The 19,074-nt window shown below is 33.4% G+C and overlaps 1 protein-coding gene across 8 annotated transcripts in view; it reads right to left on the bottom strand.

Annotated features, from left to right (window-relative positions):
- Positions 1–19,074, bottom strand: part of Fut8 (fucosyltransferase 8) — a 311,483-nt gene that overhangs the window by 186,588 nt on the left and 105,821 nt on the right. For 2 of the 8 annotated variants that reach the window (XM_047539070.1, XM_047539067.1), the window contains exon 3: positions 15,259–15,349. The exons of 4 other annotated variants lie outside the window; for them this stretch is intronic. The gene's annotated coding sequence lies outside the window, so the exon portion shown is untranslated. The remainder of the gene's footprint in view (positions 1–15,258; positions 15,350–19,074) is intronic. 2 more of the 8 variants (XM_047539071.1, XM_047539069.1) reach the window with 1 other exon arrangement.

Raw genomic sequence — 19,074 nt, 5'->3', positions numbered from 1 at the left:
AGACTTTTTTCTCAGCAGCACATGGATCCTTCTCTAAAACAGACCATATCTTATGCCACAAAGCAACTCTTAACAAATATAAAATCAATGGAGATAATATCCTACATTCTATCAGAGCATAATGGGCTGAAATTAGAATCAATGATAAAATTAAAAATAGAAGCTACTCTAACACATGGAGACTAAACAATACACTATTGAATGACAAATGGATAGTAGAAGAAATCAAGGATGAAATGAAAAACTATTTAGAGATAAAGGAGAAAACCAATACAACATACCAAAATCTTTGGGACACTGTGAAGGCAGTGCTAAGAGGAAAGTTCATTGCATTGAGTTCTTACATTAAAAGAATAAAAAGTCAACAAATAAATGACCCAACATTACATCTCAAAGCCCTAGAAAAAGAACAAATCAACACCAAAAACAGTAGGAAACAGGAAATCATTAAACTCAGATCTGAAATCAAAGGAACTGAAACAAAAGAAATAATTCAAAAAATTAACATTGGTTCTTTGAAAAAAAAAATCAATAACAATGATAAAGCCCTAGCCACACTGACGAAGAGAAAGAGAAAGAAAACACAAATTACTAAGATACGAGAAGAAAAAGTAAATATCACAATAGACACAACTGAAATACGGAAGATAATTAGAAATTATTTTGAAAATTTATATTCCAATAAAATAGAAAATCTTGAAAACATCGACAAATTTCTAGAGAAATATGACCCACCTAAACTGAAATCAGGAAGTCACACACAATGTGAACAGATAAATTTCAAATAATGAAATAGAAAATGTCATCAAAAACCTACCAACCAAGAAAAGCCCAGGACCAAATGGTTCTCAACCAAGTTCTAAAAGACCTTCAAAGAAGAATTAACACCAATACTCTTCCAATTATTACATGGAATAGAAAAGGAGGGAACCCTTAAAATTCATTCTATGAAGCTAGTATCACCCTGACACCAAAACCAGAGAAAGACATATCTGGGAAAGAAAATTTCACACCAATATCCTTGATGAACATAGACATAAAGATTCTCAAAAAATTCTGGCAAATTGCATACAAAAACATAATAAAAAAATAGGATACCACGATAAACTGGGGTTCATCCCAGGAATGCAAGGTTGGTTCAAAATATGGAAATCAATGAACATAATTCATCATATCAATAGACTTAAAAACAAGAATCATATGATCATCTCAATGGATGCAGAAAAAGCATTTGGCAAAATACAGCACCCCTTCCTGTTCAAAACACTAGAAAAACTAGGGGCAGCAGGAATATACCTCAAGATTGTAAAAGCCATATATGTTAAACCCAAGGTCAACATAATTCTAAATGGAGAAAAATTGAAACCATTCCCTCTAAAAACTGGAACAAGACAAGGATGCCCTCTTTCACCACTTTTATTCAACAATGTCCTTGAAACTCTAGCCAGAGCAATTAGAAGAAAGAAATTAAAGGTATACAAATAGGTAAAGAAATACTCAAACTATCACTATTTGGTGATGACATGATTCTATATATAGAAGTCCAAAATATTCCACCAAAAAACTTCTAGAACTCATAAATGAATTCAGTAAAGGGATATAAAATCAACACCCATAAATCAAATGCATTTCTATACATCAATAATGAATCCACTAAAACAGAAATAAAGAAAACTACCCCATTCACAGTAGCCTCAAAAAAAAATAAAATACTTAGGAATCAATCCAACAAAAGAGGTGAAAGACCTCTACAATGAAAACTACATACCACTAAACAAAGAAAATGAAGACCTTAGAAGATGGAAAGACCTCCCATGCTACTAGATAGGCAAAATTAATATTGTCAAATGGCCATACTACCAAAAAGCACTATACAAATTTTTTCCCTCATGTTCTCCATTTATTTTTTTTAATTAATTTTTTTTAATTTTTACAGACTGCATTTTGATTCACTGTATACAAATGGGGTACAATTTTTCATTTCATTTCTATGTTGTACACGATGTAGATTCACACCATTCATGTAATCATAAATATCCATAGGGTAATACTGTCTGTTTCATTCTACTATCTTTCTATCCCCCACTCCCTCCCACCCCATTTTCCTCTACACCATCCAAAGTTCCTTCATTCTTCTCTTCCGCTCCCCGTCACCCCCCCATTATATATCGTCATCCACTTATCAGACCAGACTTCCTTAACAAGACCCCCAAAGGGCAAGAAATAAATACAAGAATCAATAAATGGAATAGATTCAAACTGAAAAGCTTTTTCTCAGCAAAGAAAGCAATCAATACTGTGAAAAGAGAGCCTACAGAGTGGGAGAAAATCTTCCACACACACTTCAGACAGAGAACTAATCTCCAAAGTTTATAAAGAACTTAAAAAATTTTACACCCAAAATACAAAGAACCCAATTAATAAATGGGCTAAGGAACTGGCAGACACCTCACAGAAGAAGATAAACAGGTTATCAACAAATATATGAAAAAGTGCTCATCATCCCTAGTAATTAGATAAATGCAAACTAAAACCACCCTAAGATTTCATCTAACTCCAATCAGAATGGCTATTATCAAGAACACAAGCAATAATAAATGTTGGCATGGATGTGGGGAAAAGGCACACTCATACATTGCTGGTGGAGATGCAAATTGGTGCAGCCACTCTGGAAAGCAGTATGGAGATTCCTCAGACAACTTGGAATGGACCCACCATTTGACCCAGCTATCCCACTGTTTGGCCTATACCCAAAGGACTTAAAATCAGCATACTACAGTGATGCAGCCACATCAATGTTCATAGCAGCTCAATTCACAAGAGCTAGATTGTAGAACCAACCTAGATGCCCTTCAATTGACGAATGGATAAAGAAAGTGTGGTATATATACACAATGGAATATTACTCAGCCATAAAGAAGAATAAAATTATGACATTTGCTGGTAAATGGATGAAGTTGGAAAATATCATGCTAAGTGAAATAGGCCACACCCAAAAAAACCAAAGGTCGAATGTTTTCTCTGATAAGCACTATACAAATTTAACGCAATTCCTATTAAAATCCTGACATTCTTCACAGAAGTGGAAAAAGCAATCATGAAATTCATTTGGAAAAATAAGAGACCCAAAATAGCCAAGCAATCCTTAGCAAGAAGAGTGAAGCAGCAGGCATCAGAATACCAGACCTCAAACTATACTACAGAACTATAATAATAAAAATAAAATAGTATTGGCACCAAAAAAGACACATAGACCAATGGTACAAAATAGAAGACAAAGAGACAAACCTACATAAATATAGTTATCTCGTACTAGACAAAGTTGCCAAAAACATTCACTGGAGAAAAGATGCCTATTCAACGAATGATCCTGTGAATAATGGAAAGTCACATGTAACAAAATGAAATTAAACCTTTATCTCTTACCCTGCACAAAACTCAACTCAAAGTGCATCGAAGACTTAGGCACTAGAACAGAGACCCAATGACTACTAGAATAAAAAGTAGTCCCAAATCTTCATCATGTTTGCCTAGGATCTGACTTCTTTAACAAGACCCCTAAAGCACAAGAAGTTAAATCAAGAATCAATAAATGTGATGGATTCAAACTAGAAAGCTTCTTCTGACCAAAAGTTTGTCTTGCTCTTCTTATGAACCATGTTCATTGAAGGGTTGTTGTCTAATTCATTACATATAAGTCAATTTTTTAAACATGTTTTTAGATGTTGATAGTCCTTTATTCATTTATTTATATGTGGTGCTAAGAATAGAACCCAGTGCCTCACACATGGTAGGCAAGTGCTCTACCACTGAGCCACAACCCCAGCCCCAGCATTTATTTAACTAATATAAATACATATGCCTTGTGCAATATATAAAATAGTTATATATACATGCCCTCAACCAAGAAAACACTAACAAGAATGTATACTAAATGCATTTTAACATGAGAACAAAATGCATTCATGAGTTTATTTGATACAGCACTGTTTGCAATAGCTTCAAACTGGTAGGAGCATGAGGGGAGGCACATAATTCCCTATCAATAGAGGTATGGTTGAATAAATTACGAATTAGCTTGCCAGAAATAGTTTTCTTACTAGAGGGTCAATCAAGTGGATAATCAACCTATAACCAAGAAGAAAATCAGCCAACTGAAACAGTTTCAAAACACTAAAGATGATGATAGTAGAGAACAATTAAAACAACTATCAAAACATTGATTAAAAAAAAAACAACAGTATGTTGAGCAAAATTACGTATAACAAAAATAGAACTTCTAGAACAAAAACATCCCACAACATCTGAAATTTTATAAAATTCTCTGGGAAAGTTTAAGAACATAGAAGGTACTCGGTTAGGAAAAGTTAACATGAAGATACAGAAGTAAAATTACACAAAGTGAGGTCAGTGAGAAAACTGCTAGAAGGGGCAACCACACTGTTAACAGAGCTTAGTTTTGGATTCTGTAGTGCTTCATAACTTCACCACAACCACGCCACCTTACAATAACTATCATTATGAATAGAAAACTGTTCAAGTGACAAAAGGCAAATGAAAGTCATTCACCTCCTCATTAACTGGTCAAAAAGCTATTCACAATATCAGCCTCAGGATCATTTGAAAATCTATAGGTATTTCTTCATGTCTGCATTCAGTTTAAAAAAAGACACTTCAGAACAAAATTTGTCATCACACTTGAAATACTATACCTTGAAAATAAGTTTATTTGTGGGCATATACAGAATTTCCAATGGATCTTGAGCAGAAATCAAATTCCACGCTTACATGAGGGAATTTGTAGAGATGAACCCAACTACTAAGTACAACTATAAAGCTCTTGAAAAAATGAAAAAGCCTCTGTGCATGTTAAATCTTCAAAAAAGTTGGGTAAATACTTATGAATGGAATTTCTGGGTCATAGGATAAATGTATAAGAAAACACCAAATTGTATAACAAAGTGACTATACCGTTATGAACTGTCACCGGCAGTGAAATGAATGAGCGTTTCTGCTGTTCCATAAACTCCCCACAATATTGTATTGTCAGCTTTTTATAAGTCAATTCTAATAGTTCTATAGTGGTATCAAAGTGTGATTCCAATGTGCATTTCTCAAATAACAAATAACAGTGAGCATCTGAGCATCTGTTCATGTGCTTATTTGTCTTCTTCGGTGAAGCATCCATTGAGATCCATTGTTAATTTTTTAAAATTTTGTATTTTTGATTTACTATTGAGATTATAAATAGCTCTTTATATATTCTGGATTATGTCTTCCATAAGACATGCAACTTCCAACTATTTTCTCCTAATCTGTGGTTTGTTTGCTTCTATGACTTTTGTAAATGTTGCCTAAAGTCCCATGTGTTAAAGGTCTAGTCACCAGCTTGTGGGGGGTAGTGGAACCATGAAGAGGGGGGCCTAGTGGAAGGTCTTCAGGCCACTGACTTTGTATCCTTGAAGGGGACACAGCACCCTCCTCTTCTTTTCCTTGTCTTAGACATATGGTGAGCAGCTCTGTCCCTACCATGATGTGCTCTCTCCACACAAACCCAAAAGTAACAGGTTAGCTGATCATGGATAGAAACCTCTGAAACCAAGAACCAAAATAAACCTTTTCTCTTTATAAGTCAATTCCTGCAGGTATTTGTTACAATAACAGAAAGCTGACTAAATAATCTACACATTCTCTTAATAGTATGTTGTATGCAACAAAAAAATTTATATTTAATAGACTCCAATTTATTCATTTTTTCCTTTATGAATTATGTTTTTGATATTATGTCTAAATGTCCAATGACAAACCCAAGGTCACATATATTTTCAACTATTTTCTTTAAGAAGTTTGAGTTTTAGGTTTCAATGTTAAACCTAACCAGTATTCCCACTCAGGTATCCACCTAAGAAAAATAAAAGCTTACATTACCCCCAAAACTGATAAATAACCACAGCTTTATTTATAATACACAAAAGTTGGGAGGGGTCAAATAGGAAAATAGGTTAACAAGGTACAGAGAAAAGAAATTCTACTCAGCATAAAAAAAAAAAATAGGTCATTGATTTACACTAAATATATTTTGATAAGTGAATGAAACCAAAACCAAAAACTATATACAGTGTGATTCATTTACATGGCATTGTGGGAAAAGGAAAAACTATAAGATCAAGAACAGATCAGTGGTTGCCAAGAGTTGATAGTACAGGAAGAGGCCGATTCCAAAGGGACAGGCTGTAGGGGAAATTTTAAGTAATGGACCTAGTCTAAGTGTTACGGAAGAAGGGCATATCACTTCTTTGGTACTTACTCATTGCCAAAATCCATAACTCTAGTATAATAATAATGAAGAAAATAACAGACAAGTCCACATTTGGGGACATTCAACAAAATAACAAGACCACTACTATTAAAAGTCATGAAGACTGAAAAAAAAAACAAAAAAACTGAGAAACTACCAAAAAGACACTAAGAAAGCATAACAGTTAAGTTTAATGTGTATCCTGGATCATATCTTAGAATAGAAAAAGGACAATGTGGAAAAACTGGTGATATCCAAATATAGTCTATGTTTTACTTAACAGTATTGCACTATTGTTAACTGGTTTAGACAAAGGTACCAAGGCTATGTAAGATTTTTAACTTTAGGGAAACATAGGTATCCAGAAGCTCTCTGTACTCTTTGCAATTTTCTGTAATGCTAGACTTATTCCCAAACAAAATGTTTTTGAAAGATAAAGGCAAAATAAGTTCACTTTCAGAGAACAAAAATGAAAAGACTTGTCAGCAAACATGCACTACAAGACATTTTAAAAGGATGTTCTTTGGACTGGAAAATAACTGACAATGGATAGAAACAAATGTAAATGATGAATTAAATAAACATATTAAATACATGTTTACATACAAATGAAATTTTTTTACTTATTTTTAATTTATTTTACAGTACTTTGACACTAAAGCTAAAATAATACTATATTATAATATTAATAAAATACATTAAAATATTATTACATTAATAATATAGGGTTTATAACAAATAGCTGTACAATGTATGGCATGAATAACACAAAGGATAACAGTTTAAAAAAAAAAAAAAGAAGGGTAGTGTTCCCTTTCTCCCCCTGCCTTTTTCCTCCTCCCTCCCTCTCTCCCTCTCTCTCTCTCTCTCTCTCTCTCTCTCTCTCTCTGTAGTTCTGGAGATCAAACCCTGGGGCCTCCTACATGTTACACAAGCATTCTATCACTGAGCTACATTCCCAGTCCAAGAACAGTATTTTAAAATCCCTACATTATATACTTCGAGATATATGATAATATTTGTAAGTTTGGTGAACTAAGCCTACAATTCATAATGTAAACTCTATGAATTAAATATAAAACTGATAAATAACAGAAAAATCAATGAAACAATAAGTTCCTTGAAAAGATAAATAAAATTCATAATCTTCAGCAGAACTGATCAAGGGAGGAAAAAGAAGGCTACTACGGTTTGGATGTGAGGTGTCCCCCAAAAGATCACAAGTAGGACAATGCAGGAAGGTTCAGAGAAGAAATGATTGGGTTCTAAGAGTCTTAACTCAATCAGTGAATTAATCCCACATGGGATTAATTGAAGTGGCAGGGTGTGACTGGAGGAGGTGGGAATTGGGTGTGGCTATGGGATATGTATTTTTTTTAATCTGGAGAGTGGAGTCTCTCTCCTTCTCTGCTTCCTGATCACCATGATGTAAGCTGCTTCCCTCCACCACCTCTCCTACCACGATGTACTGCCTCACCTGTAGCCCTGAGGAATGGAGCTGGCCTTCTAGGACTAAGATCTCTGAAACCGTGAGCCCTCAAATAGACCTTTCCTCCTTTACAGTTGTGCTGGCTGGGTCATTCACTCACAGCAGTGGAAGAGCTGACTAAGACAGAGGCGTGAGTTCTAAGATTAGAAATGAAAGAAACAGCATCACTGCAGATGCTATCAAAAGGATAAAAGGGTATTATAAATAACTTTAGGTCAATAAATGTGAAGTCGTATTTGAAGGGACAAATTTCTTAGAAGAAACAAGCTACTAAAGCTCAACCAAAAAGAAAAAAATAACCTGAAGAACTTTAAGACTATAAAAGAATTTAAATGTGGATTTCTAAACCTTCCCACGAAGAAAACTCTGGGCCCGTATGGTTTTTTGTGTAACTTCTATAGAAGATATAACTGCAGTTCTACACAAATTCTTCCAGAAAATAGAAAAAAGAAAAACAACTACTTGAAGGTTTCTTGCGAAGTTAAATGTGTAATTACCATTTGATTCAATGAATCTACTTTTAGGCATTTACAAAGGAAACTAAAACATACATACATAAAAGAATTGTACAAGAATGTACACGGCCACCTTATTTATAACAGCCTTCAACAAATGTATGGATAAATTATGGCACATTCATAAAATGAAATACTATTCATCAGTAAAAATGTAACGGATACATACAACAAAGATGAATCTCAAAAATATGCTTGAAAAAAGATGCCAGCAAAATTCTAAACAGAAAAACTAATATGTAGTGATTAACATGATATTCATGCTTGCCAGCAGGCAAAAAAGTAAATAACTTTAAAAAGGATATGTGGTCAGGCATGGTGGTACATGCGTATAATCCCAGTGACTTGGAAACTGAGGCAGGATGATGGAAAAACTCAAGGTCAGCCAGCCTCAACAACTTAGTGAGGCCCTATGCAACATAATGAGACCCTGTCTCAAAATAAGAAATTAAAACAAAAGAGCTGGGGATGTAGCTCAGTGGCAAAAAGAGAATTGTCAATCCCCAATACCAAAATATAAATAAGTAATAAAAGGGGAAAATGACAGTTATATGAAAGTATAGAATTGGGGGAAATCATAAATCATTTAAATGTTTGATTAATATGGACACATTTTATTGATGTAAATTATAATTCAGTAATTTTGAAAAAATATTAAGAGAAAGTTTAAACTACCCCTATTTTGTGAATGTAGTTGAAAAATGTCAGTAAATAAAAGTGGCAAATTCATTAAATGCCTAGATTGTGTGACTGCATTTTGAGTTTTGATGACAGATTTTTTCCAGCAAAATCAACATCACAGTGCATTATTACTTTTAATGAAAAAATTTCAACAATTATTCCAGAAATAATTCCACTGACTTCAACTCAAATGTTATTGTGAATATAATATAATATAAATTTTTTAAAAACAAACTGCTGAATCTTCTTAGTAGCTTAACCTTTTTTTTTTTTCCCCAGAACAAATGGAATGATCACAAACATTCAAATAATAATGATTCTCTAAGTCAAAACAAACTGGAAAGAGTAAAAACCAAAATCATTATTATCGACTGCTTCTTGAAGCAATTCTATGTAAGAGATGAACCGAAAAAGTTTAACAGAAAAATGAAATCATTTACTCAAAAATTTAATGAATCTTCTAAATACTTTCTCCTTTGATCATGATTCATTTTAAAATTGAGTATGGCTACAGAATTCATTAAATGTTCTTACTGTTCAGTATCCTCATAAAGAAAAAGGATAGTTTGTAAAACTGTTCATTAATGTAAGAAATAAATAGTAAAAATAATAGCATAAACAAAAATGGCCCTTTAATGTTGGTTGAAATCAACTTCTGCTTTACATAAAAGCATTTGGTGAAATCAACTAAATTGAAATGTAGGAAGCCAGAAAGGAAAGAGAATAGTGGAGAAGAAAATTTTCTTATAGTCCCTACCAAAATTACAAAATTCAATTTCATTCATTACTTACAGAGTCATCTATCACACTTCTACATTTATTATTGGTAGGGTCACAGTATATGCACATATAAATTTAAAATGCCAGACATCCTGAATGCATGAGTATGAAATACTTACTAATTCTTGGAAACCAGCCAATGTTTTAGAAATCAATAATCTTCCTAATTATAAAGTACAAACACACAATCACATTAATGAGGTTTCCATCAGGATCATCTCATTCACCTTAACCGTTACACATGATAACACAACAGGTTGTGTTTACCAATGCAATTAATTTATACTATTCAAGTGGGATTAGAAATCTGGTCTTACCATCTGTACCTTCAGCCTTGAATACATTAATACTGCCCAAATTTGGTATTTTTAATAAATTCATGAGATATATATACACTGACCATTTTCTCTTCTGTGTGTACAAATATGCTTGCAGACATATAATATATTGGCACTGTGATACAGAAGAAAGAGCAAACCTTTCAAATCAATCATGAGTTATAATATATGGGTACTTTACCCAACTATACAAGAATGATAATTATATAAACTCACATAATCATGAAACTCATATGATAATATGAGTAAAAGTAACTTGTATGTTATAAAGCAATTTATAAATACTAGTTATTATTATCTTTCCCTTGTTCATTAATATACTAGCCTGATACCAGTTTCTAGACAATACCAAGTTCTTATCCATCACAAGACCTTTGTTCTTACTGTTCCTTCTACCTAAACTACAATTCCTTTGGCTTATTTTTATAATTCAGATATCTACCTAAATACTACCTTTTTCTCATACAGTCCCTACATCAATTATGACATATTAGAATACAAGTACAAGAAAATGAAAATAAAACTGATTTTAAAAATTAGAAAATTTTAATTTCTCATTTGACAAAAAGTTATTTAATTTAATGGTTTGATGAAACAGTAAAATATCTCTTTTTGTCTTTCTTTTCTGCCCCCTTATTATGTCCCCTTTTGTCATCAGGCTAGAATTCTTCTTGCTAGCAAGATAGCTGCCTCAATTCCAGCCACATGCAATTATGTGCAAAAAAACAATTGATAATCTCTTCCAGTCTGTCTCATTTTAAAAAGAAACTACTGAAAAAAGTCACCGTAGAAGATATGCACATCTTATTAGCCAAGACTGAATAATCTGTCCCTTGCAAAATCTATCACTGGCAAGTGGAACAGAATTACTATTACTAGCTTACACTAATCAGGAATTACTCCTAAGGGTAGGCTCCAGAAGAACATTGGAACACTGATGGAAGAATGACTAAAACAACCTACCAGAATGCTGTAACACCCTAAAAGTACTCACCCTTTGCCATTAATGTTTATCCAACTTATTGGTTTATTTTCTCCCTATACTAAAAGATATATATCAGTAAAACAAGAACTTAGAGAACAGCACCTAAAATACAGCAAAACCTTTATTATTAATGTTTGTTGAATAAAATAATGCATGTCACCCAAGCATATAAATATTTAATAAAAATAAAATCAAGTCCTAGAACAATTAGAACTAGAATTCAAAGTCACTATCATGTTTATCCATTTATTTTTATGTGAAAAAATATGCCACAAGTAGTTGCTCAGAAAGAAACAGGTCTAAATATAATTTCAGACCATAAGTCCGGGGATGCAGCTTAGCTGTAGGGTGCTTGCCTGACATGCGCAAGGTCCTGAGTTCAATCCTCACTCAGCACAAGGAAGGAAAAGGGAGAGAGGAAGGGAGACAGAAAGAAAGAAAAGTGATCTGCACTCAAACCAACTCTTGATGAGGTGCAGAGTCCTTAAACACTGCATTTACTAGTTAATATGAAGAGATAAATTCACTGCAGAAATAAACCCAAGTTATATACAAACCACAAACTCTTCCAGAAGAAATGTCAAGTTCAATATTTGATAACATTTTTAAAAGACATAGCAGACCAAATTTTGCAAGCAGATACTTAAGTCAATAACAAGAAGGATTTTATGGAAAAAAATCAAGTTATAAATACTTCATTTAACAGTGGTAATAGCAAGTCAAAGAGCATAGCCTATGAAAAACTGTTTATATTTTTAAGATAAGAATAAATTATACATTCCTATCAATATCACCAACTTTCTTAACCAACCCCCAATATCCAACAAAATTTAATTTGTAACTAGTTGTACATGTCACTGAACTATTTAGTATTTTTCCCTGTAAAATAAATTTAGAATAAGTTCCTATTTCCCATTAATCTGATACAATTTCCCAATTTCACCAGCACAGTCAAATTAGTTCTATAATCTTTCCATTCATGTTATTTAATGAATTAGTTTATGCTACTGTCCTTCAACTCTCCTTATATCTTCTCTTCCTTCATGAATATATACATTCCTCTGTACATCATTAAATTTCACCAGTGCATTATTATTTATTTTTCTTCCCCTCTGTATACAGATACAAGTCTTTACATCATAGCAATGCCAATACAGAAACACCTTAATATTATATTTCTCTTCATGAAAGAAGTCTGGAGACAAGTGAAAATGCTGCACAGTGTCCTCGGGGAACCAAGCTTCTAAATTTCTCTTCCACCATTCTACAGATTTGGTATCCAGTTTCTTTTGGATCATCTCACGGTACAAAATGATTGTTAAAGCACCTTATTATGCTTGCAATAAATGTCCAAAGAAGAAGGCATGGCACACATCTGTGATCCCAGCTCCTGGAGAGGCTGAGGCAGAAGGATCACAAGTTCAACAACAGTCTAACAACCTAGCAAGACCATGTCTCAAAATAAAAAGGTCTGGGGATGTAGCTCAGTGGTAGTGCATCCCTGAGTTCAATCAGGAGGGGGAGAAGGAGAAGGAGGCAGGGCAAGAGGGATTTAAAAGAAATAATGAGCAGTACTAAACATACATCATTTCACCAAATCTCAATAGATAAGATTTAAAAAAACATTTTTCACTGGTAAGAAGTTTCTATACTTAAGTAAGAGTTAAGTGTTTTGTTGTTATATTAAATTCAGGAAGAAAGGAAGGAAGGTAAGAAAGAAGGGCAGGTGGGTGGGAACCAAAACACAGGTAGAGATATTTAGTGAGGAAGAGAAGTATACCAAAAAGAATCAGATTTTTTAAAAGAAAAGTTATTATAAATAGTTATACTTTAAAATAAAATATAATGTTTTAAAATTTTAAAAAGTAAATAACTAGAGTTATGACAACTTTAATGTATCAGTTGACAGGTAACTGATGTTAGATGAAAATCAGCCAGAGTAGGCTTTATTTATAGCTATGTGTAGAAGAATAACAGAAATGCTGTTACTAAAATAAATTTAAGCAACATTTAAAATTCAGTTTTAACACATAATGATACTTGAACTCAATTTAATAATAGGCAGAATGAATGTCGTGCTAAGAATATAATTCACCATATTTAAAAGTATTAAGAGAACTCTACTGTCACCCAAGAAGTAACAGGGTCAAAAATTACTCTTCAAATGTAAACAACCAGAACACTGGACTAGAAAACTGGACAAACTGACGTTGAACAACAAGAAGTTCAAAGTGATTCCTTAAAAACATAAAAAAGGAAACAAAACAGGTGAGTCCTATAATTGCCTGGAATTTCTTTTTTTTAGATTTTTTTAGATGTTGATAGACCTTTATTTTATTCTTTTACTTATATATGGTGCTAAGAATCGAACCCAGTGCCTCACACATAGTTAGGCAAGCGCTCTACCACTGAGGCACAATCCCAGCCCCTGGGATTGCTTTTTGAAAGTACTTTTGCTACTGTAGTATATAGGACAGGACATAAAAATAGAATCCAGTGCCACTGTTGAGTTGAAAAGTCAGTGATCAGAAATTAAAAAGTCCAAAGCAACAAGAAATTTTGGGAGAAGGGATATAGATCAGTCGGTAGAGTATTTGCCTTGCATGCACAAGGCCCTGGGTTCAATCCCCAGCACCACATTAAAAAAGAAAAGAAAAGAAAAGAAATTTGGGGAGAAATTCCTGAAGTAAGAGCTCCACAAGACTTTTTTTTTTTTTTTTTTTTTTTTTAAATAAATGATCCCCTTAAATCACCTGAATGCCAATCTACATGTGTTACTGGGTGAAAATCCATGAGACTGAGCAAAAACAATTTCTAGGAAAGAAAAATTATTTGGTAGCTAATGCTAAATACTTCTCAGAGCTCACCCTTCTACCATGATGTTCTGCCTCATCTGGAGCCCTGAGGAATGGAGCCAACTGTCTGTGGACTGAGACCTCTAAAACCGTGAGCCTAAAATAAACTCTTCCTTCTCTACAATTGTTCTGCTCAGGTCTTTTCGTAGTTACAGCAGTAAAAATGCTGACTAAAATAATATCTGAGTGTGGGAGCAGGGGTACTAAGAAATGAAACCAGGGGTTGTGCTCTGCCACTAAGCTATATCCCCAGTCCTTTTTATTTTTTAATTTTTTGTCAGGGTCTCACTAAGTTGCCAAGGCTAGCCTAAAACTTTCGACCTAACTGCCTTAGCCTTCCTAGCTGCTACAACATGTCTTACAAATAACAAAAACAAGGCATCAGAAGGTAAAGTTGGGGTGGGTGGAGTGTGAGACTTAAACAGTTAGCAAACATCAAAAAGGAATTTCAACCTAGCAAGCTGACTCCAGAGCCTGATTTCCAGATTCTACTTGAGGGAGATTTTCATAGCAAGTATCTTCCCACTTGTAGATCAGACATCTGAAACCAATGGAGCTCCATCAATGGAGTAGAAGTAGAGTTAAGAGATAAAAAATCTTTATTGTCCTAAGAACACGACTACTCATTAATTGTGACTTTTGGAAGAGTCCTCCTACCTAAAAAGCAGTCTTGTTTTCTCATGCATAACATCAAAAACAGTCAATATAGATGATCTATAAAGACCTCTGCACTAGAAATATTTTAATAGCAGGAGGTATTTTGGATTTTAGTTGTTATTTTTGTTCTTGTTTTTGGTAGTGAGAACTGAATCCAGGGGGTACTTAATCATGGAGCTACATTTTAGCCCTCTCTCTTTTTTTTTTTTTTAATTTGATACAGAGTCTCACTAAATTGTCCAGGCTGGTCTCAAACTTGCCATCACCCTGACTCGGCCTCCTGAGTCGCTGGGATTACAGGTGTGTGCCACCATGCCCAGCTAGTATAAAAACGCTTGTTTTTAAACTTTAAAGAAAAAAATTCTTTCAAAATTCCTCCCATCACCCATACTTATCCATTGTCTACCAAGTGTTTGGTATTATATAGAGTGCCAAGAATATAACAATGAGCAAGACAAATAATCCGCTCCCCGCTCAGTGAAACTTATAAAAGAAAAATTAAAATGAAACAACTGCACAATTCGTTTCTTGTGTTTCTAAATACGGTGATTCTGCACCTAATACGGGGTTTTTGACCTTTTCAGAAACTCAGATGCCTAAGTATCCCACAGCTTTGTCTAGTTTTTCTCTAGAACACAGTCAGTCATTTGACATACTTACTTGTTTAGTATCCATCTACTCACTGGAATATAAGGGCCATCTGGCTGCTCACTGGTATCTGTCTAGAATAATGCCTGGAATATAGCAACACCTAAAAATGAATAAATGAGTACAATGGTACACTATATTTTTATTTTACACATATTTTCATGTCACAATTTAAAATATCAGTATGCTATCATTTATGTTTATGATGTTAATTTAGGCATTTCATTTCCGTTTTTCTATAATTACTTTCTTATATATTACTTTCAAACATTTAAAGCATTTAAAGTAGAAATACATTTTTTTTAAAAAGTCTCATTTTTAATACTAGATAAGAGTTGAGCCAGGAGAGGTGGCACACTTTTGTAACCCAGCAGGAGGTGGAGGCAGGAAGTTTGCAAGTTTGAAGTCAGTCTAAATTCCAAGCAACTTGATACTCTATCTCAAATTTTTTTAAAAGTGAGGGGCAGGGGCAGGGCTGAGGATGTGGCTCAGTGGTTCAGTGCCCTGGGATCAATCCCCAGTACCAAAAACAAAAAACTAGACAACAGTCAGTATCTAACAAAATGACTTATTTTCCATTTTATAAACTATCTCACTTTAAACAAATAATGACAAAACAAGATGGACTATTTACCTGGATTTGTAATTATCACATTTACTAAACTATAAACACATATTTTATGCTCAGTTTCTGAAGATTTTATAGAATTATGGTACTTGTCGATAAATATCTAGAAAAATAAATCTGGTGTATCAAAATCCAATGTGTTATGTGGTCTAAATAACAGAACTTTTTTTTTTAATTGTTTTTAGTTGTTGACTTTGTTTTATTTATTTATATGTGGTGCTGAGAATCAAACCCAGTGCCTCACACAAGCTAAGCAAGCACTCTACCACTGAGCCATAATCCCAGCCCAGAACTTTTGTTTTGAAGAAGAATAAAACCTACTTTCATGTTCCCAAAAAACTACTGAAATGTACACTTCAAATGCGTGACTTGTGACTTGTATGGTATGTGAATTGTATATCAATAAAACTATTTTTAAATGAAAAAAACTATTTTTATACTTTTATCTTTTTTAAATAATATCATTTAAAAAGTTCAATAGAGGGGCTGGGGAGACAGCTCAGTTGCCTTACAAGCACAGAGCCCTGGATTCGATCCTCAGTACCAAAAAAAAAAAAAAAAAAAAAAAAAAAGTTCAAAAGACCCAGAGACCATTTTAAAATTGAATCACATATGGTTTCAAATCCAATAACTAAACTCAGCTTGATCTTCTGGAGGAAAAAATAATAATAATAATAAGGTTACTAGAACATTTCTAATAAAATGAGTTTGCTATAAGCAATCTGTGAATAACAGAATGTTTTTTGACTAGTCCATGAATTTCTCCTGATAAAAGCAGCAAATTACTAGAAAAAGTTAGGAAAGAGTCATGAGTCATATATAATAATTCCATATGCCCTATTGTATTATGAAAACTATGACTATTTATTAGCGATAACCAGGGCTCCCCCAAAAAATGTCTTCTCCTTATTAAGAAAATCAGTTTTGGGCTAGGGAGATAGCTCAGCTGGTAGAGTGCTTGCCTCGCAAGCACAAGGCCCTGAGTTCGATCCCCAGTACCGCAAAAAAAAAAAAAAAAAAAAGAAAATCAGTTTAGTCATAATAAGCAGAATCAAAACAAATCTTCAGTTTAAAAAATGTAGTTCAAGCTAGTATCTACAAATAACTATACATTCAAACTAAGGTTCTAAATACTTTAAAAAGCTTAAAAAAAAATTCAGTTCTCCTCATTTAATTTTGCAGGAATACCCCAAAACATCTCTTAAACAAAATTAAAATTACTAACATTACACACATTTTAAAACTATACCTCACCCTCTGAGTGTTACAGATAAATGTTCAATATTAAAGGTATTCTCCTCTGATTATAGCCTTGGAAAAAGAAAGAATTCTTTAATGTAGATACATTTTATATTTATAGGACAATGGATCATCAACCAGTAATTATGTTTAGTCATACAGACATTAAACTAAAAAATCAATTTATCCAAAATGTTTTATAGCAGCTTTATTATGTTTAAATAGTGACACATGATCATGGTAAAAAGCAAAATCAAAACAATGGTAAAAATCATAATCATAATAAAGGATAAAGGAAATGTAACCCAAGTTTCCCTGCTAAAAGAATCATTTAATGCTATCATTTTTTCACCATATCAAGAGAGATTTTGATATAAATAATTTTAAAGAAATCATTTCATACATCCTATATTATTGCCTTCTTTGTTTAATTTGGCATTATGTAAAGAACATCTAAAACAGTCACTGTGTGTTTGTGTGTGTATGTGTGTGTGTGTGTGTGTGTGTGTGTGTGTATAAAATTATTTTTAAGGATGCTACAGTACTAAATTCTATGGATTACCATAATTTAACTATTTCCTCAGTTAACACGTTTTTTTCTTAATGAAACACTTCTAATACAATGAACATAACAAAACCACTTCCTGACTAAAAATCCTCATATTCCAAATCATTTTCCACAAAATAGACATTCATGTATACAAATATTTTAAGCGCCTGTTATATGCCACTCATTGTTCTAGACAATTTATATTCCTATGTACAGGGCCTGAGTCCATTTTAATCACTGCTTTACTTCCATCGCTTAGAGAAGTACGTGGTACACAGTACACCTTCATTTAAGTACTGAATGAATGGATGGCCAATAATGTTCATTCATGCAGTTTACTCCTTTTACAACTTTAAAATAAGTTTTGTTTTCATTTGTCTTCACAGATTTATAACCGCAAAAGATAAGATTACATTATATGCAAGACACCAACTCTACAAAAGTGAAACTACAGTCCCTGTTACTAAAAGGTTTAAAGAATCACAAAATTTGGAGGGTGAAGGCTTCTCTCTCTTGTCCTCCTCCCTCTTCCTCCTCCTCCTTTTCTCTCTCTCTCTCTTCCTCCCTTCCTTGCTACCTCTCTCCCTTTTTTCCCCCTCCTTCCCTCCTTTCAAGTGACCATGAGGAAGAACTTGGATTTTAGGATCAGGCCACCCTTCACATTAATTAGCCTTTGCCATTCATTCAGTTCAGTCTATGGGGAGGTCAAGGAGGTAAAATGTATAGGGGGTAGAAAGCAGCATTACAATGTTACTTCAGAAATTCTGTGTACCTTATTTTAAGAAGTTCCTTCTGTGCTTCAAAACATCATTCAAAGGAAATGTGAATCTAACAGCTGGTTGTGTGTTCTCCTTTGATCTCTTCTAACATTAGTTGGAAAAAAAAAAAAAAGTAGGAATACTCATGCTAGTATTCCAGTGCTAAACTGCAAAAGGTTCAGCTGGCACACACAGAAAACCCTAAAAATCCAATTAAACTGCAAAGTTATAACTGAGTTCATAAAATATTTATTTTGCTTTTCCAGGAAAAATAAAGGAGATAGGGAAAGCACCACTGAAACAACAAAACATGCCAAAATATTTTCATCCCGATTAAAATTTTGGTCTTTAAAATCACTATGAAACAAATCTGCTAAGAAACCTCTAAGTATTTACTGTTTCTTTCATTTGGAAATTCCAAGTACTATAAAGTTCTACACAAATATATAGTTCACCCTTTTACTTCTTAGTTCATTTACATTTTAGTCAGCTTACATACATAAGGAATGTACCCACATAATTTTCTAGCTCAAGATAGGCGTGGGGATAGGAGATGAGTTCAGAGTTAACGTGGTGGAAGTTTGCGGAGGGAACATAAGCCACCTAAGAATATGAGGCTTGGAGAAGACTAAAGAATGTCATGAAAGTGATTC

The sequence above is a fragment of the Sciurus carolinensis genome, chromosome 2, assembly GCF_902686445.1.
Source record: "Sciurus carolinensis chromosome 2, mSciCar1.2, whole genome shotgun sequence".
NCBI lineage: Eukaryota > Metazoa > Chordata > Mammalia > Rodentia > Sciuridae > Sciurus > Sciurus carolinensis.
Note: the sequence above shows the minus strand (reverse complement) of the source record. Positions and strands in the feature narration are given on the sequence as shown.